Raw genomic sequence first — 20,818 nt, forward strand, 5'->3', positions numbered from 1 at the left:
CAATGCAGGAGACCTGGGTTTAATCCCTGGGTTGGGAAGATCCCTTGGAGGAAGGAAATGGCAACCCACTCCAGTCTTCTTGCCTGGAGAATTCCATGGACAGAGGAGCCTGGCTGACTATAGTCCACGGAGTAACAAAGAGTTGGGCACAATGGAGTGACTAACACGCATTTGGGTCTGTATATTTTTTTAATATGGTTTTTTTTAGTGGATGAATTGTATTTATTTTTAATGTGTATTTATTTATTTATTCTTTGGCTATGCCACAGCATGTGGGATCTTAGTTCCTTGGCCAGGAATCGAACCCATGTCCTGTGCGGTGGGAGTATGGCGTTCCAACCACTGGGCCTCCAGGGAAGTCCCCTGGGTCTGTACATTTACTTAGGGTTGATTTTGTGCATAGTGTGGGGAGAGCTGCAAATTCATTTTTCCTCTGTTATTGCAAAGACTGTCTGTTCATCCATGCTCCGGGGTCCAACCTTGGTACTAGTCAAGTGTTTGTCAACTCCCAGGTCCGTATCTGGGGTCTCTGCGCTGTGCTGTCTGCTTCCCTGTCCTGGCATCATGTTGGTTAGGGCAGGCTCCCCGCTGCTCTCCTCCTCCTCCAGGGCCTCTGGGCTGGTCCAGGCGCTTTGTAATCCCATGGACCTTTTAGTCAGCTTGTCAACCTCCCCAGCTCCATAGAAACAAGCCCTGTTGGAGTTTTGTTTGGAATCTCACGGAACCAAAATGATCTGGGGAGAAGCGGCACCGTGGCTGTGTCGTGTCTTCCAGCACGTGGACGTGGCTGTCCGTGTGTTCTCAGCCTCCTGTCGTATGACGCTTAGCCTTCTTTCCTGAAGCCGTGTGTAACCTTGTTAGGAATCCCGCTAGACCGCCAGCCTCCTCTGATGCTCTCGAGTCCCATGTCCACTTCGTCGGTGTCGCCGTGCTGCGTTCTGAGCAGGATCCGCAGATGGACGGTCTCGCCTGCGCCGTGTAAAGTCTGCCGTTGAACCCGTCCCCCTGGCTTGCATCTGTGGGGACTTTTCAGATGCGCACATTTTTCTTCTTTTCTGAATCTGCTCCGATGTGTGCTTTTGTTTTCAGTCTCCGCAGGGTTTGGTTTTTATCCTTCAGAGGATCATTCCTCCATATTTCGTGCTCGTGACGCCAGAACCCAGACTCTCTCTGCATGTGTTTCTCTTCTCTGTGTCTTTGCGGCTCCAGACCGTGGAGTTTTATTTACAGTGTGGGGAGGCTGTCCTCGTGTGCTAGAAACTGCTTCTGGAAGAGTCCCTGCGGGAGTCATCTGCACCCTAGAGGGAAGATTCTGCCTTTAGAGATGGTTTTGGCTTGCTTTCCCCAGGTGCCGGGCAGGGCGCTCCATCTGTAACTATTCTAGGCAAAATCAAACCCCGATGTTTCCCAGGTGGGGACCTTATCACCAAGTGTGAGCCCAAGCAGGGCTGGCGTGCCCCGGGTCCCCTCACCCGGAGCCAGGCCTTCGAGCTGAGAGGGTGGAGGCTCTGTCAGACGCTGCCTCCTAGTAGCTCCGGGGTCCTCTGCGCTGGTGCATCTTTACCGCCTGGCTCTCCAGAAATGCAAGCCCGACGTGCAGCATCTGCTGACCCCCAGGGTGTGAATACTCGCACTGCGGCTGATTTCAGGCCGGCAGGCATCACACCTGATGCCGGTGCCCACAGTCAGCTCCCAGCAGCAGGATGGCCTGCTCCAGCCGCCTCCAGAGGCCCATCAGCGGCCTTTTAAGCAAGAGCAGATCTGACGTCCGTCCGGGCTTAGCTTGCAGGCCCCCTGCCTCCTCTGAGTTTGGGGCTGGGGATGCATTCCTCATGGTCTGAGCTGTTCTTTTCTGCTTTAAACTAGAACCACTCGCATCCAGCTGTTCTAGTTGTCAGGGCTGGTCCCGCTCACCTCGCCTGTTCTTACTGGAAGCAGACGCCCTCTCTTTTCTGTTTTCAGGATAATATCCGGTCACGGTGGGAGAAAGTGGAAAATGCAGGAGGAGGATGCAAAGCGCCCCGCAGGAGGCCGCTGTGGACCCTGTGGGGACTTTTTCTTCCGGCCCAGGGCCTGTGCTGTGTGCAGAGAGGGCCACCTTTGCACAGGGCAGGGTGAGGGCAGGACACAGACGATGCTGACCACAGGGCTGGGCTTGGCAGAGCCTCCGGCCTCTCTGAGCCTCTGTCCCCTCAGCCGCCAAAGGGACCGTCCCCTGCTTTCCTCAGCTTGCAGAGATAAGCCAGGCCCCGCCTTGGTGTGGCCACTTGCTGCTCAGGGGACATCAGGAGACCAAAGGCTCCCTGCGGGCAAAGCAGATGCGAGCATGGGGTTGTCAGTGGCCGCAGGGACCAGCCTGGCCACCTGGCTGGCAGGGATCGGGCCAGCTGTTGTGCTCTGTGGAATCCTGGGTTTACGGGGAGCCTGAGCCTCAGAAACGCCCAGGAATGCGTTCTTGGCAGCCCAGGAATCAGAAAATGTGTCTCCCAGGACGGCATTCCTTCCCTGGAGCACAGCTGCCCGGCTCGTGTTTTCACCCTTGAGCCATAATTAGTCCTTGTCCCCGACCCCGAATTCCTGGCCGGCCCCAAAATACACTGAGGCCACTCCTCATGGCAGCCTGTCCCTCCTGCCCTCCCGTGGGCCCGGCAGGTGGCAGAGGGGCCCGGCATGCACAAGGGAGGGCTGGGGAGGGGTCCCACAGACGCTGCGGGGGCTGGAGATCTGCTGACCGAGGCGGTGGGGCAGGCGCTTGGGGCTGGGATGGAGTGGGTGACCGGTGGCCCTCACCCAGCGCGGGAGGTGAGCATACAGCCGGGGTGGGGGAGGCTGGGGTCCAATGCTCCGGTCCTCCCACCCAGGACGGCTGCCAGGGCCTGGGGCAGAGGAGGCCATGGGAAACATCATCCCCGCCCCACCCCTGGGCCGGTCAGCTGTCTTCCTCCTGAGCTGAGGGGCAGGAGGGAGCAGGAGATGGGGGCGGAGGGACACACGGGTCCCTGGCACACACAGGCTTGCCCGCTGCCAGCAGGTGAGGGCTCTGGCCAGCACCAGGCTCTGCCAGTTCCCCGCTGTCCACACTCGCCCTTCCCTTGGTGGGCAGAGGCCAGAAAGATAGGGGATGTGCCCCCTGAGCCTCTGCCCTTCCTGGCCTGGCTGGGCTCTGTCCCCAACAGCTGCCCCAGTGTCCGTGTCCCCTCCGCTCCCAGAGGAGGTGACCGGGCCTGCAGGTTTAAGCCCCTTGGCCCAGACCTGGGTCTCCACAGAGGCTGGGGTGGGGGTCAGGGCAGGTAATCACCCCCCTCCCTCCTGTGCCTGAGCAATGAATGGCTGGAGCGTGGCCCGAGCCCTGGCCCAGGTCCGGCCCCGGCGTGTTACCCTGCCCAGCAGTGTGAGCACCTCGGGCTCTTGGCATCTGACCAGCCACATGGTGAGTGCTGACCCGGGACGGAGAGATGAAAGGAAAAGCCTACTTCAGGGGGAGACCGAGGCTCTGGGGGTCAGTGAGTGGGGCTCGGGGTCCTGGCTGGGCCCCCAGCCCCTCCGAGGTCACAGGTCATGGGAGCCTCAGGACGCGCAGGGCACTGGGCCCCCTTTTGTCCTTGTCGGCCTCACTGTCGAGGGCGAGGGGCCCTGGTCCCGCCGGGAGGGGCGGGCTATGAGCAGATCCCCAGGCCCTGGAGGCCCCGCAGGGAGCCCATGCGGGACCGACCCGAGGCTCATGCCCCGGGGCCTTTGCAGGCCCTCGGATCCCTCCGGTCGCAGGAGTAGATGGTTGAATGCGACAGCTCGCAGTGTCAACATGCCAGCAGGATGTCTCAGCTGGTCTGGGGGGGCCCCGGGGGCGGGGACACAGCGAAGGCGCGTCCCTGCCTGCGCACCTCTCCCAGGCCGGCTGCTGGCCTGGACTTGCTGCTGGGACCTCGACCTGGGCCAGGACTTGATCCTAAGGCAGAGGCACCCCTGGTCACAGCCCTGAGCCAGCTCAGAGGCCGCTGGGGCCAGCATGGGAAGCAGACGGGATGGCGCGTGCGGGAGAACGCCTAGTACGGTCCCCTCCTCCAGGGGACCCGCCTTCTGCCTTCCCGTGCCTGCGCCTGCTCGGGGGCTCCTGGGACACGGGGAACGGCCCAGGGGGAGCCTGCCTGGCTCTCTGCAGTGTGTGGGGTGCCGGCCCGGCCAGAATCAGGAGGCTGGCACTCCGCAGGGCTCCCAGCTGTGCGTGAGTGTGTGTGTGTGACCCAGGAGGGGCCAGGCCTTTGAGGGTCCATTCTTCTCTGGGACCCTGGTGAGCAGGAATTTGGATGAGCTGTGGCCCCACTGGGGAGCAGTGGTGGGGGGCTCTGGGAGCCCAGAGGACCCAGGAGGGGGTTGTTCTGGCCCCTGCAGTCGCCCTGAGGAAGGCTGGGGGCTCCGGGACACAGAGCTGAGGGTGGAGAGCGGGAGGCCCTCGAGGAGCCGACGGGCAGCACCGTGCTGGGATGGCCGGGTGAGAGGGCACAGCGGCCCCGCTGTAGCGGGGACTGGACGCGTGTATGGTCCCCCCCGGGGTGCTGCTGGGTGGGGCAGCAGGGTTCCTGGGAGCTTCTTTGGCCATCTCTGGGCACCTCGCGGGGTCTGTCTCCCCAGGAACCCTCCTGGCCAGGCAGCCGGGTGGGGCGGTGGGATGGGCTGGACTCTGCAGGGCAAGGTGCCTCCAGAAGCTCCAGCTTCAGCCCCAGGAACTCCTCTGAGCAGCCACCCGCCCTCCCAGCCCTCCCGACCAGGGTCTGAAGGGAGAGCGAATTGCTGCAGCCTGGTCTGTGGGTAATCTGCTCCTTTGTGGAAGTGCTGTGGCTCTTAAAAGCCCGGGTGAATGCCTTTAAGGGAACGCGGAAACGCTGACGGGGAAAATCGATAGCCCCGTTCTCCTCCCAGGTCTGCGTTTGCGCAAGCGCGTGCGGCGCCGGGCAGTGTGGATGTCCCGGAAGTCTTCCGCTCAGTCCGCCGCTGGACGCAGCTCGGCCAGCGGGCTGGAGGGTCGGTCCCACGGAGCGCGCCGAGGCCCAGGGGAGAGCGGGCCCGGGGTGCCCTTCCCTGCGGCCCCTGGTTGGGGCAGACCCGGGGGCGCCCGTCCCTCTGCCCACTTAGGTTCTTTCTGCTCTGTGATAACGCCCTCCCCCGATGGGTGAGAAAACCAGCTCGAAGCTCAGGTGAGGCTGGGTCCTCCTGGCCAGCGTGGGGTGGGCATGGGGGCTGGGGGCTGATCTGGCCACCCTGCGGGGACTCCTGCCTTCCGGGGGGACATGGGCCCAGCTCGCCCACCCCAACCTCACCACCCCAACCTTGTGAGTGGAGGGACCCTGAGGAGAAGCTGTTAAGATCTCAAACTGCCTTCTCATCAGCTCCCAAGTGATAATCAGACTAAATGGTGATCTGAGTTTTCTAAGAGCAAATTAAATATACATAAAAGCAGACTTAGATGATTTATAAAGTTTCTGAAGCAGAAGAGAACCGGTTATGTGCTCGAGAGTTGTTTCAGGGAATTTGTGCTGTGGGCCACCCCCCACCCCTGCCGCCGTCAGGCGGAAGGAGATGGGGGGCAGCCCCTCCTCCTCCTCCCTTCAGCTCGGGGGTCCCGTACCTGGGGATGTGCTTCGTAGGGGGTGCTTTGTCTGCCCTCCGGACAGCGGCGCCTGGAGACAGCGGAGAAGGTCCTGGCCTCTGGGGCTCCTGCCCTGCCTCCAGGGTGCTCCGGGAGTGATGGACAGCTGAGAGGAGCCGGGGAGGGTGTGTGGTTCCTCCTGCGGGGCTGATGCTGTAGCTGCCAGGCGAAGGCCCCAGGCCCGAGACATCTCTAGGACCCCGGTGCCAACCCCCCGGGGCTCAGCTGTTGCACGCACGTTTCAGTGGGGGGACTGAGGCTCAGCGGTGGGAAGGGACCTACTCCCGTGGGAGACCAGTAGGACAGGGACTGGGCCAGCGCCGGGGCCCACGTCCTCTCCCCAGGCCTCTGGGGCTTAGGGAGCCACTTGCTAAGGGGCCGGTGAGCAGGGCATGGGGGAGCAGGGTGTGAGGTGTCTGGAGCCTGCAGGGGAGTGGCCGGGGGGCGAGGCCTGGAGCGGGTCACGGGGTAGGGGCAGTGAGGGGGGTATGAAGTGGTGGGCCTGGTGGGGGCACGGGTTCCCTGCCTGCACAGTGGGTCCCGGGGGACGCTATCTGTAGTGGCCTCTCAGGCCAGGAGACCGAGGGCTGCGCTGACCCGAGGGCTGGGCTGCAGGGGCTGCTGAGGACACCTGCGGCCATGGCGCACCTGAGAGGGCTCAGAGGGGCGTCGTGGGGCAGGTGAGGGCACTGGGGAAGGTGGGGGACGGAGTGGTGGAGGGGCAAGGGGGGCCAGGATGGGGGAGTGGGCAAGGGGGCCAGGATGGGGGAGGGGCAAGGGGGCCAGGGTGGGGGAGGGGCAAGGGGGCCAGGGTGGGGGAGGGGCAAGGGGGCCAGGGTGGGGGAGTGGCTGGGGGAGGCCCCATCAGTGGGCAGAGGGGATCCCGCTCCCGGTGAAGGTTAGACCGGGTGTCCTGACGTTGGTGGGCAGAGGGGACCGTGCTCCGGGGGAAGGTTAGACCCGGTATCCTGACATCGGTGGGCAGAGAGGACCCTGCTCCGGGGGAAGGTTAGACCGGGTGTCCTGAGGGGCCTGCTGGCTGTCACTGTCACTTGGCAGCTCATCCGTACGTCCACCATCTGTCGTGAGTCATCACTCACCGTCCCTCCACCATTCGTCTGTCCATCCATTCACCCACCCACCTCTCCCTTTTCTCCTTCAGTCCTTCTCCCCTTTTCCTGTCTTTCCCCAAGTTCACTACAGCCTCTGTGAATATTCTCCCCATCTCTGATGGGGGAGGGCGTGTCTGTAGCTGAGAAGCCCCCTCCTCATGCCTCATCTCACCGCCCAGAACAGCTGGCCCCCAGCCCTGCAGGCTCAGGCCTGCTGACTCCTGGCATGAGAGCTGGGCTGCGGGCAGAGGCTCTTCCCAGCCCCCTTAAGGTCTTGCCGAGGGAGGCAGGCAGTCCCTGTCCAACCCTGACTGGCCCCTTAGCCGCTGGGTTGGCCTGGTGGCTCACGTCGGGGAGCCGAAATGCGGCCGGGGCCATGATGAAACCCCGCTGGCAAGCGCGGCCCTGCTCGCGGCTCCGTGGGTGGCTAGCAGGCGGGTGGGCTGCAGCTGGGGCCTTCCTGGCATCCCCTTGGAACGCTGGTCTCTGAGGTCGAGGGTGGTGTGCGCACGAGCTCCCGGGGACCTTGGGGTCAGTTCTCAGGACCCGCCTAGGACCAGAAGTGCCTTTTAGAGCCAGTTCTGGGCCCAAGTGGCCCCCGAGGCTCAGTCAGAGCTCAGGATTCATGGGTAGCACAGACCCCCGGCCCCCGAGAGAGCTGCTGCTCCCGCTCTGGGCTGAGCCCAGAGCCCCGAGCAGGGGCCTCCGGAGACCACCGATCCCTTCCATAGCGTCGCAGCAGAGCAGGGAGGCTGGCTGAACGATCACCTCTGGGGGACAGGCTCATGGCGCACAAGCAGGTTCCCGCCCTGGGCCGCCCATCTCTTCCCTCTGAGCCCTGCAGACCTGCTCAGGAGGGCTGGTGTGTGCTCAGTCACCTGTCCGGTCTGCCTCTTTGCGACTCCCTGGACTGTAGCCCGCCAGGATCCTCTGTCCACAGGATTCTCCAGGAAAGAATACTGGAGTGGGTTGCCATTTCCTCTTCCAGGGGATCTTCCCGACCCAGGGATCAAACAAACTCTTGTCTCCTGTATTGCAGGTGGATTCTTTACCACTGAGCCCCCACTTCAGAGGGGCCGGGGGGGGGGATGTCAAACATCAGCTGTCAAAGGGAGGTGTTCAGGGGTCCCTCTACCAGCTGCTAACTGGGAGAATTGGCAAAATGGGGCACTTCCCTGAGCCTCAGTTTTTCCACTCAAAAACTGGACACAGTTGGGTTACTGGGAGGAGGCAGCCTGGCTGTCTGGAGTAGGTCCGGCGTAGAACGCCTGTGGGCAGTATCCTCTCCTCCCCCACAGCTGGGCCCCCGAAGCCTACTGCTTCTGTGCATCCAGCCTCCCCACAGCCTCAGCTGGCCCCCTTCCCCTACTCAGGCCAGGCCCTCTGCTGCCGGCAAACCTGGTGGGCACCCCCATCTCTCCGGATGCCCTGGGGTCCGGCCCCGCTCTGATTGAGGGTGGCGGAGCAGGCTGCCCCATCGGCTTCTACTGGGGCCTCACCCTAGGGCTGCAGACTCAGAGTCTGCAGGGCTCTGGGGCCGGACAGGCTGGGTGGTGGGGTGGAGCTGGGACCTCTCAGAGGGCGAGCCAGCCATCGCTGGGCACCGGCTGATGCCTCCATGATGGCCCCTGCAGCTGGAGCTTCCAATATTTCCAGAAAGCCAGAAATCTGGGCTTTGATCTGAAATCTGTTTATAAATGTCGACCATGAGTGACTGTGTGTAAACACAGTGCAGTGGAGATGGATACGTAAGGAAACGGGAGGGGTTAAGGTCAGAGCCCAGGATGGGGGGAAGGGGAGGGGGTGGTGGGCAAGCTTACAGGGCTGCCTGGAGATGGAAGGGCGTCTGGCACCTTCGCTCCCAGCAGAGCTGTGAGTGTGTGAGCCTGAGCAACGGTGTGTCTAAGTCCTTGTTAACACCCTGCCCTGCCCTTCCGACTTGTGGTTCAGGGGCCCTGCAGGAATCAGCTGTGTCCTGTCTGTGGAGCGGCCACCATGGAGGAGCGTGGCCAGGCCCCCTCAAGTTCACCCGGCATGCTGTGGGGGCCGGGGGCTCCCAGGGGGAGGTCAGCAGGGCCGTTAGGGTCACCGAGCCTGGGCAGGGGCTCCAGATGCCAGCTCCACGCGTCCAATTTCAGACTTAATCCTGGCAGTCCCCCGGGACCGAGGGAACCGTGCTCATCAGCTTTGGGGAGTGGACGGCAGACCCTGGTGTGTGTCTGCTCATCACGCTGCCGGCTTATAAGGCTGGGGCCTCACGGGACTCTGAGCAGCCCTCCAAAGAGGTGGCAGGGGGTGGGGCAATGCATGCTGTGTCTTTCTGCAGGATACACTTGGATGCCTGGGTGTGCTGCTGGGTGTGTGTCCATGTGTGTTTCTGCAGGCGTGTCCATGCCCGTTTCTGTGTGCGTCAGGAGAGTTGATGCCTTTGCAGAGTTGCCAGCAGCGGGCAGGGTGCCTGGAGGCCAGCCCCAGGTCTCGGCAACTTCAGCCTGACACGGGCAAGAGTGGAGATCGGCCTGGGAGGCCTGGGAGAGGGTCCAGACGGTTGGAGCTGAGGGATCCCTGGCCACGGAAGCCCTCCTTGTTGGTGTGGGTGGGGAAACTCAGGCAGAGTCAGAGGCTGGGAGACAGGAGGAGGAGGGGTGTGAGGAGAGCCAGGCTGGGTGGAGGGGACTATGGGCCTGGCTTACCTTCGTATAAAAAGCCACGAAACCTGCCTGAGCCAGCCGTGGAGGAGAGGGCACCAGGCTGGGCTGCTCCTGGCCCCCCCACCCGCACCACCTCAGGGCCTGCCCCGCCTCTAAGATATGGGTGCTCAGCGCGCTATTAGCCCCAGGCAGCTGCCGTTCCCCGCTCAATCGGCTAAATTTATGCTTCTGGGAAGACGCACACCCCCAGCCAGAGCTGAGTGGGATTCATACGAAGGTGGGAGAAAGCCCGCTTCCTTCACGTCAACGTGTCAGAGGCTGAGAGCATCAGCTTCGCCGTCTCTGACAGGTCGGTCCCCAGACGCCCAGCCTGGCTGTGCCCGAGACTCCGTATGGCTGGAGACCGCCTGGGCTGTAGGCAGCCCCTGCCTTTACAATAGCGTGAAGTGAACACAGCACCATCGCTCTCATCTCAGTGCACGACTGCTCAGTGGCCGTCTGAGGACGTTCGCAACGCTGTGTACCTGTCACACCATCTGCACCTGAAGCTCTTCGGCATCTCCAGCAACTCCGCCCCTTAACCACTAACCCTTCCCCCTCCCCCCCCCCCCCCCCCCGCCCTCACCCTTCTACTTTCTGTCTCCGTGAGACTGAGTGCTCTAGGTACCTCATTTGTGTGTGATTGTGTAACTGGATCGTATCCTCCCTTCTGTGACAGGCCTATCTGACTTGGCATGACGTCATCCAGGTTTGTCCATGATGGAGCACGTGTCAGAACCTCGTTCCTTATTATGGCTCGATCCTGTTCCATTGTATGGATGGACCACAGTTTGTTTATCGATTTACCCAGCCACGGACACTTGGGTTGCTTCCGCTTTTGGCTGTTGTGAGTGACGAACGTGGGTGTGTGAACACTGGTGCCAGTCTGTGCCCTCTTTTGAGTGGTCACCCAGGAGCGGAGACGCTGGTAATTCTGTGCTCACCCTTCTGGGGAAGTGCCACGCCAGTTCACAGCCCCGCCCGCGGTGCACAAGCTTCCGTTTCTCCACAACCTTGCCAACCCTTGTTGCTTTCTCTTTCTCTGGTAGTGGCCAAACTAGTGGGTGTGCGGCGACGTCTCATTGTGGTTTAGACTCACGTTTCCCTGATGGCTAATGATGCTGAGCGTCCTCTCCTGGGCTCGTTGGCCATGTGTAGACCACCACTGGGGAAATGTCTGTTCAAATGCTTTGCCCATTTTTGCACTGGGACCTGCAGTCTTTTTGAAGCCTGTCTCCCTAAGTCACAGAGGTTAACAGTGCTGCCAGGCTGGGTCTCGATGGTCTGAATTTGAACTGTGGGAGCCCGGTTCCCATCATGCTGGAGGACTCTGGGGTGGGGGCTCTGAGAGGCTGGGAGGATGAGGACAGGAATCCTCTCGGGGGGACAGTGCCAGGACATGGGGTGCTGAGTGATGGCAGAGCCCCCCGATTGCAGGTGCTGGGGGCACAGTATGGGCAGAGGAATCTCCTGATGTAAGAGAATGAGGACCTTAGGGTGTACATGCTGAGTGGGGGCCTTTGGGGACAGTCTTCCTGGTGCTGGCTTATTCTCCTGCCAGGCCGGGGGCTTATGTCACATTTTTCCTGCCAACTGTTCACTCAGCAAACACTCCTGGGCACCATGTGCTAGGGCATGTGGTGCCCAGTGGTAACGAGGCAACTGGGTTTCTTTCCTGACACAGCCCACAGTTCTTTTTTTAAAAAACTTCTTATTTTATTTTAAAAAATCTTTTGGCCATGCCACACACCATGTGGGATCTTAGTTCCTTGAACAGAGATCGAACCCATGCCTCCTGCATTAGGGGCAGGAGTCTTAACCACTGGACCACCAGGGGAGTCCCAGGGCACAGTTTTGAGCTGTGCCACCCAATTTTTGTGAGTACTCAGTTCAGTTCAGTTCAGTCGCTCACTCCTGTCTGACTCTGCGACTGCATGAATCACAGCACTCCAGGCCTCCCTGCCTATCACCAACTCCCGGAGTTCACTCAGACTCACATCCATCGAGTCAGTGATGCCATCCAGCCATCTCATCCTCTGTCGTCCCCTTCTCCTCCTGCCCCCAATCCCTCCCAGCATCAGGGTCTTTTCCAATGAGTCAACTCTTCACGTGAGGTGGCCAAAGTACTGGAGTTTCAGCTTCAGCATCAGTCCCTCCAATGAACACCCAGGACTGATCTCCTTCAGGATGGACTGGTTGGATCTCCTTGCAGTCCAAGGGACTCTCAAGAGTCTTCTCAAACACCATAGTTAAAAAGTATCAATTCTTTGGTGCTCAGCTTTCTTCACAGTCCAACTCTCACATCCATACATGACCACAGGAAAAACCATAGCCTTGACTAAATGGACCTTTGTTGGCAAAGTAATGTCTCTGCTTTTGAATATGCTATCTAGGTTGGTCATAACTTTCCTTCCAAGGAGTAAGGATCTTTTAATTTCATGGCTGCAATCACCATCTGCAGTGATTTTGGAGCCCCCCCCAAATAAAGTCTGACCCTGTTTCCACTGTTTCCCCATCTATTTGCCATGAAGTGATGGGACCAGATGCCATGATCTTCGTTTTCTGAATGTTGGGCTTTAAACCCACTTTTTCACTCTCCTCTTTCACTTTCATCAAGAGGCTTTTTAGTTCCTCTTCACTTTCTGCCATAAGGGTGGTATCATCTGCATATCTGAGGTTATTGATATTTCTCCCGGCAGTCTTGATTCCAGCTTGTGCTTCTTCCAGCCCAGCGTTTCTCATGATGTACTCTGCATACAAGTTAAATAAGCAGGGTGGCAATATACCACCTTGACGTACTCCTTTTCCTATTTGGAACCAGTCTGTTGTTCCATGTCCAGTTCTAACTGTTGCTTCCTGACCTGCATATAGGTTTCTCAAGAGGCAGGTCAGGTGGTCTGGTATTCCCATCTCTTTCAGAATTTTCCACAGTTGATTGTGATCCACACAGTCAAAGGCTTTGGCATAGTCAATAAAGCAGAAATAGATGTTTTTCTGGAACTCTCTTGCTTTTTTAATGATCCAGCGGATGTTGGCAATTTGATCTCTGGTTCCTCTGCCTTTTCTAAAACTAACTTGAATATCTGGAAGTTCATGGCTTGCATATTGGTGAACCCTGGCTTGGAGAATTTTGAGCATTATTTTACTAGCGTGTGAGATGAGTGCAATTGTGCAGTAGTTCAAGCATTCTTTGGCATTGCCTTTCTTTGGGATTGGAATGAAAACTGACCTTTTCCAGTCCCGTGGCCACTGCTGAGTTTTCCAAATTTGCTGACATATTGAGTGCAGCACTTTCACAGCATCATCTTTCAGGATTTGAAATAGCTCAACTGGAATTCCATCACCTCCACTAGCTTTGTTCGTAGTGATGCTTTCTAAGGCCCACTTGACTTCACATTCCAGGATGTCTGGCTCTAGGTGAGTGATTACACCATCATGATTATCTGTGTCGTGAAGATCTTTTTTGTACAGTTCTTCTGTGTATTCTTGCCACCTCTTCTTAATATCTTCTGCTTCTGTTAGGTCCATACCATTTCTGTCCTTTATTGAGCTCATCTTTGCATGAAATGTTCCCTTGGTATCTCTAATTTTCTTGAAGGGATCTCTAGTCTTTCCCATTCTGTTGTTGTCCTCTATTTCTTTGCATTGATCACTGAGGAAGGCTTTCTTATCTCTTCTTGCTATTCTTTGGAACTCTGCATTCAGATGCTTATATCTTTCCTTTTCTCCTTTGCTTTTCTCTTCTCTTCTTTTCACAGCTATTTGTAAGGCCTCCTCAGCCAGCCATTTTGCTTTTTTGTATTTCTTTTCCATGGGAATGGTCTTGATCCCTGTCTCCTGTACAATGTCACGAACCTCAGTCCATAGTTCATCAGGCACTCTGTCTATCAGATCTAGTCCCTTAATTCTATTTCTCACTTCCACTGTATAATCATAAGGGATTTGATTTAGGTCATACCTGAATGGTCTAGTGGTTTTCCCTACTTTCTTCAATTTAAGTCTGAATTTGGCAATAAGGAGTTCATGGTCTGAGCCACGGTCAGCTCCCAGTCTTGTTTTTGCTGACTGTATAGAGCTTCTCCATCTTTGGCTGCAAAGAATGTAATCAATCTGATTTTGGTGTTGACCATCTGGTGATGTCCATGTGTAGAGTCTTCTCTTGTGTTGTTGGAAAAGGGTGTTTGCTATGACCAGTGCATTCTCTTGGCAAAACTCTATTAGCCTTTGCCGTGCTTCATTCCGTATTCCAAGGCCAAATTTGCCTGTTACTCCAGGTGCTTCTTGACTTCCCACTTTTGCATTCCAGTCCCCTATAATGAAAAGAACATCTTTTTTGGGTGTTAATTCTAAAAGGTCTTGTAGGTCTTCATAGAACCATTCAACTTCAGCTTCTTCAGCGTTACTGGTTGGAACATAGGCTTGGATTACTGTAATATTGAATGGTTTGCCTTAGAAATGAACAGAGATCATTCTGTCATTTTTAAGATTGCATGCAAGTACTGCGTTTTGGACTCCTTTGTTGACCATGATGGCTACTCCATTTCTTCTAAGGGATTCCTTCCCACAGTAGTAGATATAATGGTCATCTGAGTTAAATTCACCCATTCCAGTCCATTTTAGTTCACTGATTCCTAGAATGTCGACGTTCACTCTTGCCATCTCCTGTTTGACCACTTCCAATTTGCCTTGATTCATGGACCTGACGTTCCAGATTCTTATGCAATATTGCTCTTTGCAGCATCGGGCCTTGCTTCGATCGCCAGTCACATCCACAACTGGGTATTGTTTTTGTTTGGGCTCCATCCCTTTGTGAGTACTGCTACTGCTGCTGCTAAGTTGCTTCAGTCGTGTCTGACTCTGTGTGACCCCAGAGACGGCAGCCCACCAGGCTCCCCCATCCCTGGGATTCTCCAGGCAAGAACACTGGAGTGGGTTGCCATTTCCTTCTCCAATGCGTGAAAGTGAAAAGTGAAAGTGAAGTCGCTCAGTCGTGACCGACTCTAGAGACCCCATGGACTGCAGCCTACCAGGCTCCTCCGTCCATGGGATTTTCTAGGCAAAAGTACTGGAGTGGGGTGCCATTGCCTTCTCCTAGTCACTTCTAACTAATGCAATTCAAGGCAATAAAATAAAATGGGGCTTATTCTAGCCAAGATGGAGTGCTATGGACCATATTCATCTTCCCACCTGTCATAAGCTAGAAGTAGACAGAAATATGTTTAAAAGCCCATTCTCAAGATGAGGGACATCAGGCAGTGGAGTAGGGTTAGAGACTGAGTACCCTCCCTGAGTCTGGAGGGGGCGCTGATGTGGGGGACCCTCCCTGATTCTGGAGCAGGAGCTGATGCGGGAACCAGGGAGCTGAAAATGTGGGAGGAGTGAGTGGTGCACGGGAGCCCTGGGCTTGCAGAGGGCCCCGCTCAGGGCTCCGCTGACTCTGCTGAGGGATTATCGGCACCTGTGAGTCAGGGAAATGCTTGAGGTAGGAAAGGATTTGGGGTAATCCTGGTGTTCAGGGATGGTGTCTGTCTCACAGTCATCTAGAAAAGTTCAGGACTCCTGGGCCTGAGGCAGAGGCCTTCCAAGGGCCTTATGTCTGTGGCGGATGACCCAGACTTAAAGCCTGCTCCACTTCTGCCTAGAAAGCCTTTAAAGAAATGCCCCAAAGGATCAAACTCTTTCCACATCTCAGAAAGAGCTCAAGAACCCAGTAACCGACCAGGTAAAACTCACAATGTCTGGAATCCCATAAAAAACACAAACATGCACAGGAGTTGGAAAATGCAATGCATAATGAGGAGAGAAATCATCAAAACCAAAGCAGCACCGATGCAGATGTGAGGATGAGCAGAGAGAAGCGTTAGGACAGTTATTACAACTGGGTTCCGTATGTTCAAGCAGAGACATGGAAGATGTTAAAAAACAATCCCGACTAAACTTCTAGAGATAAAAACTCTAGTGCCTGAAATAAAAAACTCAGTGTTTATAATTGATGATGGATTAGATATTGCAGGAGAAATGATTAGCAAACTTGGAGATAAAACCATAGAAATTATCTGAATTGAAACATAGAAAAACATTAATTTAAAAATAAATAGAGTGTCAGTGAATACTGAGAAAGCTGCAAGTTGCTTAATATGCTTAATTAGAGTATCTGAAGGAGGTAGAGGGGTGGGACAGAAAAATACTGGAAGAAATAATGGCCAAATGTTTATCATGGATGAGGAAAACATACATATCCAATAAGCTCAAGGAAGTCACAGCAGGAGAAATATAAAAAAAACACACCAAAGTGCACCTCCATCAAATTGCTCAAAGGCAGTGATAAAGACAAAATCTAAAAGCAGCCGGAAAGTAAAAGAGAAGATTCATACTGTGGGAGCAAAGTAAGGATGGCAGCGGACTTCCGTGGAAAATGTGGAGCAGATTGTGGAGCAATGTCATCCAAGTCCTCAATGGAAAAGAATCAATCAACGTAGAATTCTATACCCGGTACAATGTCTTTCTAAGACAAAGCAAAAAAAGGCAGCTACAAACATACAAAGGCTGAAAGGACTCACCAGAAGACCTGCAGTACAAGAAGTGGTAAAGGAGGTCCTTCGTGGAAAAAGAAGATGGTACTAGGTGGGCACCTGGAGCCACGTACAGTGGTGGGAAGTAGTGAAGCCAGCACTTTTATACGTAAACATGAGATGCGTTATTACTGTTCAGCTACATTTAGGAGATAACTGTTTAAACAAAGATGGTAATAGTGCAACATGGAGTTTATGACACGTGCTAAGTCACTTCAGTCGTGTCTGACTCTTTGTGACCCCATGGACTGTAGCCTGTCATGGGATCCTCTGTCCATGGGATTCTTCAGGCAAGAAGATTGGAGTGGGTTGCCATGCCCCTCCTCTAGGGGATCTTCCCCACTCAGGGAGCAACCCCGCATCTCTCGTGTCTCTTGCGTTGCCAGGTAGGTTCTTTACCACTAGCACCACCTGGGAAGCCCATTTATCACTTACAATTAAGTAAAATGTATAAAAACAGCAACATAAAGTTTTGAAGGGAATAAGTGAAAATCTTCTATTTTAATGTTATTATATTGTACATGAAGTGCTATAACATCGCTTGACGTGGACTGTGATAAGTTAAATATGCTCCCTATAAACGTTAGAACAATCAATAAGCTACACATCAAGGAACCATAGCTAATAAGCCAACAAAAAGATAAAATCATAAAAACATATTGAATTCATCCCAATGAAGGCAGAAAAAAATGAAAAGGAGAAAAACAGATGGAACAAATAGAAAATAACAAGATAATGGACTTCAACCTGCTAATAGTACATTAAATGTAAACAGTCTAAATAGCCCAAACGAGAGACAGATTGACAGATTGGGTAAAAAAGCAAGATCCAGCTATACTTTGTCTGTAAGAAACACACTTTAAATATAAAGATACAAATAAGTTAAAAGTAAAAGAATTGGAGGGCACAGCCCTGGTGGTACAGGGGATAAGAATCTGCTCTCCAAAGCAGGGGACATGGTCTTGATCCCTGGTTTAGGAAGATTGCACATGCCTTGGAGCAACCGAGCCCATGTGCCGTGACTCCCGAGCCTGCACTCTAGGGCCCGTGAGAGCCACAGTTACCAAGCCCACGTGCTGCAAGGAAAGTAGCCCCCACTTTCTGTAACTAGAGAAAGCCTGCACAAAGCAACGAAGACCCAGCACAGCCAAAAGGTAAACTGAATAAATAGTTAAAGAAAAGACTTGGAAAAAATATCCTATGCTAACACTAATCACAAGACGTCTGTAGTGGCTATATTAATGCCAGACAAGACAGCTTTCAGAGCACAGAATACTGCCGGGGATGAAGAAAAGTGTTTCGTGATGATAAAGGGGTCAAGTCATGGAGAGGACATAATAATCCTAGATGTTTATGCAACAAATAAGAGAGCTTCAAAATACACAGAGCAGAAACTAACAGACCCAAGAGGAGAATTAGAAAAGGTCCACAATTAAAGCCAGAATTGTAATATCTCTTTTTAAATAATTGTCACAAGTCAGTAATCAGTAAGGCTATCAAAGACTTAGAAGTCAGACTCAACTGACTTTCATGAAACCCTCGCCCCCAACAAGAGAATGGCCATGCGTTTCATGCATGTATGGAGCATTTACTAAGATGGATTGTATTCCAGGCCACAACACAAACTCCCAGAATATGAAAGGATCCAAGTCATAAAAAGTATGTTATCAGACTATAGTGGAATTAAATGAGAAATGGAAGATTTCTGGAAAATCCCCCAGATTTGGAAACTAACACATTTCTTAATAACCCATGGGTCAAAGAAGAAACCAGAAGGAAAGCTGAAAAGTATTTTGAACTGAATCAAAATGAAAACTGCAAATCCCACAGAAAATGTGTGGATTTGGCTAAGTCACTCCTTAGGGGGACATCATTTATAGCATTGAATGCCTATATTAGAAAGGAAAAAAGATTTCAAATCAATGACCTCAGTGTCCACCTTCAGAACCTAGAAAAACGGGAACAAATGAATCCCAAAGTAAGAAGAAGAAAAGCCGTAATAAAGATTAGAGTGAAAAATCAATGAAACAGTAAACAGAAAAACAATAAGAGAGAATCAATGAAACCAAAGCTGGTTCTTTGAGAGGATCAATAACAGCAATAAACCGTTAGCTTGCCGGATCAAGAGAAAAAGGGGGAAAACAAATTACCAGTATCAGGAATGAAAGAGGTGACATCAGAACCGATTCCACTGATATAAAAAGGACAAGGAATGCTAGGAACAACTTTATATCAATAAATTCAACTACTTGGCGACTTCCTTGGCGGTCCAGTGGCTAAGACTTCACTTTCCAATGTGGAGGCTGTGAGTGTGATCCCGGTCCAGAGCTAAGATCCCATGTGCCTCACAGCCGGAACACCAAACATAAAATAGAAGCAATGTTTCACATAACCAATAAAACCAAAGACAAAACCGATAAAACCAAAAAATTTATTGAATGTAACCAATTCAATGGTCCACATAAAAAAAACTTAAAAAAAAATCAGTGACTTAAAGGAAATGTGTAAAATGTATAAAATTGTACATGAAGTGCTATGGCATTGCTTAAGTGGACTGTGATCAATTACATATACTTCCGATAAACCTTAAAACAATCAATAAACCACACATCAAGGAACCGTAGCTAATCAGCCGACAAAAAGATAAAATGGACAAATTCCTTGAAAGACAAAAATTACCAACGCAGGATGAAACAAATAGCCAGGTAGCCTTATATCTATGAAAGAAATACAATTTGTACTTAGACGCCTTCCTATCTGAAAGACCCAGGTGGCTTCCCTGATGAACGTTACTATGCTTACGGAAAAGACACCACCACCAAGCAATAATGGTTAACAGCACGCAGCACCGGTCAGGATGCCCAGCCTGGTTAGCTGTCACGGAGACGAAGTTAGAACCACGGAGGCACGTGCCCCCCGCCTATCAGAGCAGCAACACCGCAAGGTTGGCGAAACGAACAACAAATAAAAAGACTGGCCGTGCCCCGTGTCCCAGAGGCGGGGGCGGGGCTGGGGCGCTCAGGCCTGCTGCAGGCAACATAAGGGGACGACCACCTTGGGGAGCAAGCTGACAGCTTCATTTCAGGTTAGTTTATTTATTTTAATTGGAGGCTAGTTACTTTACAATATAGTGGTGGTTTTTGCCATGCATTCACATGAATCAGCCATGGGTATACATGTGTCCCCCATCCTGAACCCCCCTCCCCACACCATCCCTCAGGGTGGTCCCAGAGCACCGGCTTTGAGTGCCCTGTTTCATGCATCAAACTTGGACTGGTCGTCTATTTTACATATGGCAACGTACATGTTTCAATGCTATTCTCTCAAATCATCCCACCCTGGCTTTCTCTCACAGAGTCCAAAAAGTCTGTTCTTTACATCTGTGTCTCTTTTGCTGTCTCGCCTATAGGGTCGTTATTACCATCTTTCTAAACTGCATATACATGCGTTAATATGCTGTGTTGGTATTTTTCTTTCTGACTTACTTCACTCTGTGTAATAGGCTCCAAGCTGACATCTTTTTAAACATTGTATGGACACCTGCTGTGTGATCCAGACGTTCCTCTGCGAGGAGAAGGGCCCACGTACATGGAGCTGTGCCTGGAGTTGCATTGCGGCCTTAACAGCCCAGAGCCGACACAGCCCCGACGTCCAGACAGCTGAGCGCACAGATGAGCCTGGCGTGTCCAAACGTGGACACCTCTCACTGAAAAATAGCACACTGCGCCTGAGTGTCTGAATGCTGAATGAAGGAAGCAGATAAAATGTAAGTGATGAGTCTACAAAGAATGCATAGAACGTTCCAGAAAATGCAAACTTGAGAGTCCCTTGGACAGCAAGGAGATCAAACCAGTCAATCCTAAAGGAAACCAACCTTGAATACTCTTTGGAAGGACTGAGGCTGAAGCTGAAGCCCCATTACTTTGGCCACTGATAACGAAAAGCCAACTCATTGGAAAAGCCCCTGATGCTGGGAAAGACTGAGGGCGGGAGGAGAAGGGGACCACAGAGGATGAGATGGTTGGATGGTATCACCGACTCAATGGACATGAGTTTGAGCAAACTTTGGGAGCTGGTGAAGGACAGGGAGCCCTGGTGTGCTGTAGTCCATGGGGTCACAAAGAGTCAGACAAGACTTAGTGACTGAACAGCAACAACAACAATTCTTAATGACAGAATACGGATCAGAACCGCCTGGCGGCTGAGGCCAGACGCAGAGGGCGAGTGGGCTGGTGACCGCGCGGCTCCAAGTTGTCACGTGCTGGGCCTGGATGCTTTTGCTGTGCATATTCAGGTCAAGTCAGTTCAGTTCAGGCGCTCAGTTGTGTCCGACTCTTTGCGACCCCATGGAAAGCAGCACTCCAGGCTTCCTATCCATCACCAACTCCTGGAGTCCACCCAAACCCGTGTCCATCGACTCAGTGATGCCATCCAACCATCTCATGCTCTGTCGTCCCCTTCTCCTCCTGCCCTCAATCTTTCCCAGCATCAGGGTCTTTTCAAATGAGTCAGCTCTTCGCATCAGGTGGCCAAAGCATTGGAGTTTCAGCTTCAGCATCAGCCCTTCCAGTGAACACCCAGGCCTGATTTCCCTTGGGATGCTCGGGTCAGTACCTCTCAAACTGTTGACCACAAATGCGCATGGTTTACTCGTGTTGGTCATACAGCAATAAACCGATTAAATCAAGTACAATCTTAAAATCCAGCCCTGCGGTTGGAATAGCCCCCTGTCCAGACCTCAGTGGCCCCGTCGGCCAGTGGCCCCACGCTGGACGGGGCGAGTGAAGAGTGTCTTTGCCT

The 20,818-nt window shown here is 53.6% G+C and overlaps 1 long non-coding RNA gene across 1 annotated transcript; it reads left to right on the forward strand.

Annotated features, from left to right (window-relative positions):
- The first annotated feature begins 4,825 nt into the window (after positions 1–4,825).
- On the forward strand, positions 4,826–20,602 carry LOC129634360 (uncharacterized). Its single transcript, XR_008705585.1, has 3 exons — positions 4,826–5,192; positions 19,521–19,784; positions 20,505–20,602. It is a non-coding gene; the product is annotated as an uncharacterized LOC129634360 (long non-coding RNA).
- The last annotated feature ends 216 nt before the right edge of the window (positions 20,603–20,818 follow it).

Source organism: Bubalus kerabau, chromosome 19 (assembly GCF_029407905.1).
Source record: "Bubalus kerabau isolate K-KA32 ecotype Philippines breed swamp buffalo chromosome 19, PCC_UOA_SB_1v2, whole genome shotgun sequence".
In the NCBI taxonomy this organism is placed as follows: domain Eukaryota; kingdom Metazoa; phylum Chordata; class Mammalia; order Artiodactyla; family Bovidae; genus Bubalus; species Bubalus kerabau.